Source organism: Mycetomoellerius zeteki, unplaced genomic scaffold (assembly GCF_001594055.1).
Source record: "Mycetomoellerius zeteki isolate Tzet28-1 unplaced genomic scaffold, Tzet1.0 scaffold785, whole genome shotgun sequence".
Lineage (NCBI taxonomy): Eukaryota > Metazoa > Arthropoda > Insecta > Hymenoptera > Formicidae > Mycetomoellerius > Mycetomoellerius zeteki.
In genome coordinates this window covers 98,497-102,539 of record NW_017257814.1, presented here as the reverse complement: position 1 = coordinate 102,539, position 4,043 = coordinate 98,497, and positions in this window count along the sequence as shown.

Genomic DNA, 4,043 nt, shown 5'->3' with positions numbered 1-4,043 from the left:
ACAAATTATTTCCATATGGACCCAAGAATCGCTAAACGCATGCGCATTAAGTCATGAAAAAGGCGCTTATAGCGAGTAGACGTAAGTATAGCTACCGGTTTAACCCTTTAACCTAACTCTCAAATTCAACAAAACAGCTGTTCGAGCAAAATGGCTACGAAGCTTCAGGTCGGGTCAGTCGCGAATTTACACCGAGAAAGCAGACGACCTATTTTAGGTGAGGGCGCCAAAAAATATGGCCTGACCTACAACAGGTCGGGTCAGGTATAATAGTATTTACAGCGAGCGGCCTAAATAATGTGACCTGAATTAGGTCGAATTTAGGGTATAGGCCGCGGAAAAAACGTACGGTGTAAAACCAGGCCATAAACCCGGCCGTTCGTTGGAAACAAGGTAAACGATGATTCATCGGACCATACCACATTCTTCCAATCGTCTAATGTCCAAGTTTTATGATCTTGGCACTACTTCTTTCGCAGCTTTGCGTTGATATTCGTTATAAGAGGTTTCACAATTACAGCCCTTCCATGAATGTTAACCTTATGGAACTCCCGACGTACTGTTTTTGTCGAAACAGTATTTCTCAAGTGAGTGTTGAGTTTTGCTGTCACCTTTTCCGCAGTATAGTTTTATGTTGTTTGGCTACAATCCTTTTTAATGTTCGGCGGTCCCTCTCTGTTAACTTTGGCTTACGTCCGCTATTCCTCTTTGCCGATGATGTTTTTTCATATTTTGTGTAAGCGGTCATCACCATGGATCACTGTCGCTCGTGAAACATTAAACAGTTCAGCTGTTTTCGTCACAGACGCTGCCGCTAACCGAGCTCCAACAATTCGATCTCTTTCGAAGTCTGACAGGTCACACATTTTATCGTTCGCTTATTTTAATTCTTCGCTCACAAAATGTGTAATACACTGACGTAATCTTGAAGGCTTACCACATAACTTACGCTATAATTAAGTGCTGCAACGTTCATACCTATGCAATGTTGCCAATATTAACAAATATATTATATTTAGCATGGTGTTCATATTATTTTGTCCAACCCCTGTAGATTACGTTATCAAAAAATGCGAGATTCTTTTAAGAATCCACCAGACAACATAGCAGACAAATTGAATATTTCTGATTTATTTATGTCTATATAATTTGGGAATCGTTTGGGGAAATTTGAGAAATAGTATTTTGTAAAATCTTATTTAATTTTTTTGTAATAAGAATTTATAATATAGTCAGGAATAAAAGGGAAGGAATAAGGAGTTCTGAATAAACAGTCCTGGCACTTCGATCCGATCACTGTCTTTATTCAGCACTTTACTCCGATTGATTTACGAATATCTACTAGGGCTCTAATTTTATTCCATTTTTCGAAGATACGTGTAAACGTAAAACGTTTATCCGTTTATATTCGCTTTCAAAAAAACGTTTACTTGAAGGTAAACGTTTACACGTTTAATTAGCATATCCGTTTATAAAAGAAACATTTTTCTGAATATACGTGTTTTATTATACATTTAAACGAAAATACATTTACATGTATATTTAACATATCCATCTATGAAAAACATCTTTTCGAATATTTTAACGTTTTTTAATAAAATTAAAAATCGAATTTTTTGCATTTTCTCAATTCGTCACACTCCTTAATAAAGGGATAAAGAGATAATTTACATTAAAAAAGTGAAAATATTCGGAAAAACGATTCTAATAAACGGATATACTAATTATACGTGTAAACATATTTTCGTTTAAACGTATAATAGCGAGCCCTAGTATACGATGACTCGAACGGGATTCCTACACCTGACGATCCTAGTTGAGCACGTGAGGAATCGTTACAATGCTCGCGAAACGTCGTGGAGAATTTGGTGAAACCCGTAGAGAGCATACGCGTGCTCCGGATTATATATCCTGTTCCTCTCTTTTTCGGAGCGCCGTACTTTATGAATACGTACTATTGTCAATTTGGTTTTAGACTACAGATGTCGGTACAATACGCTTTTTTAGATATCTCCTATATCACTTTGTGAATACTTGATGAGAATAATACAATATTCTTACAATTTTTCTTGTAATTAATAAATTTCATCATGCGTCAAGTTAGCAGACAACGATTTTATTTAATGCGTTTTATGAATGGAATCAATTAGAAATTATTTGGAGAAGACGTCTTCATTATTATTTTCATTTGGGGAAAGCCACTATTTGGTAATTCAATAGATTTATACATTATGAAAACGAACAAAGCCCGGGTGTAGTATGGGTGTAGTAGGTGTAGTACAATGAATATAGTAAAGCCTGATTTATAATGGCCATAACCGTTAACTTATGTCGTGCCGGTAAAGTTCAACCATAGGATTTCAATGCTTTTGTTCATACTAATACGGCAAGTTAGTATGAACGAAAGCATTGAAATCCTATGGTTGAACTTTACCGACACCGGCATAAGTTAACGGTTACGGCCATTATAAATCAGGCTTAAACCTAAAATCGTTAACAAATTAATCAATTAAGCCCGGATCTAATTATGCATAGTAAGAAATTATGTGTAGTAAGAAATCAACTTAATCATAAATTTAATTATATTCGACTAATTTTCTTCACTTTCAACTGTGATTCGTCAATTCCTTATGGTTAAATACACTTCAAGAAGAACAATTTTAATATTTAATCTTTATTTTTATTATTTTTCAGTAAAGACGGACAGACGGTTTTATGTACATACATGTATGTCAAGAGATATTATGTACATACATGTATATCAAGAGATATTGGCTGCGGTTCACTTGACGCTATAAACGCTTCGAAGCGTTTGAGCGACCAATCAGAATAAAGAATTTTACGAATTGACTAATCAAAGAATGCTTTGAAGCGTTTGTAGCGTCAAGTAGACCGCAGCCATTACGTACAGTCACGGACACTGAGGTTGCAACACTTTTTTTCGATGGTTTGCAGAACACGCAACAATTTTCAGAGCGCGATCTACCATCTATCGATACGTGTAACTATTGGTTATAATCATATATTATAGAATCGAAGTATACAATGTGACAGAAATGTATCTTGCGCGACGCGACAAACTCTTAAGATATTAATTGGATACTGTAGGATTAGGGTAAATATAAAAGTCAAATAAACAATTTTGTTTAAAAATTTACATTTCCATTGCGTTGAAAATTAAGAGAACATCTAAAAAATATTTAGGTACTTCTTCTAGACGTGAAAGCAATTTGCGTTAATTTATAAAATATGTACTTTTATTCATTTAATGATTATTATACACACATGCATCTACATATGTGTTTCTGTAATTTCTAAGATCGTATAATCTGCGATAAATAATTGAATTTGTTTCTAGACAAATTTTCTTCTTCATTGTATATTTTTATGTTCAAAGTTTATTACTCTCCGAAATCCGAATACTCCAATGTTAGACTGCGTTCTCAAACTTGGATGATACAATAAATGTAGAAAGCTTTAAGCCATAAGGAATTGACCAATCAAGTAGAAAGTGAAAAAAATTAATCGAATATAATTAAGTTTATGATTAAGTTGATTTCGGTAATTATTCAGAATACCTCCCTCACCTCCGATTTCGATGAAATTAGGCTTATTCGACGCGTTTTTGCACAAAACGAAAGAATCTGGCAGAAAAAAGTGTCGCTCTGCCTCGCGAACCGAGATATTTAGCGTTAAAGTTGACGACTCTGCAGGTTAGGAAATCTGTCATACCGACTATGTGTAGTGCTACCAGTATGCTTTCTTCATGCTCTCTGACTTCATGCGCATGCGTCTCGTTACTTGTCGGTCCAACAGGCACCAAATTTAAAATGTGTGCTATAAAACAAATAAATCCTAACCCATGTGGACAGTGGGGTGTATAGACAGTAATGCTTGGGCTACGCCGCCCGAACGAAAAAAAAAAAAAACCTACCCGCTTGGGACCTAACCGTCTAGAACAGTGCTCGGCACTAGATGCACATTTCGGGCTGATTCCGGCGAGTGACCCCCACTACCACTCGAGTCTCAGCGGCCGAGCCGTC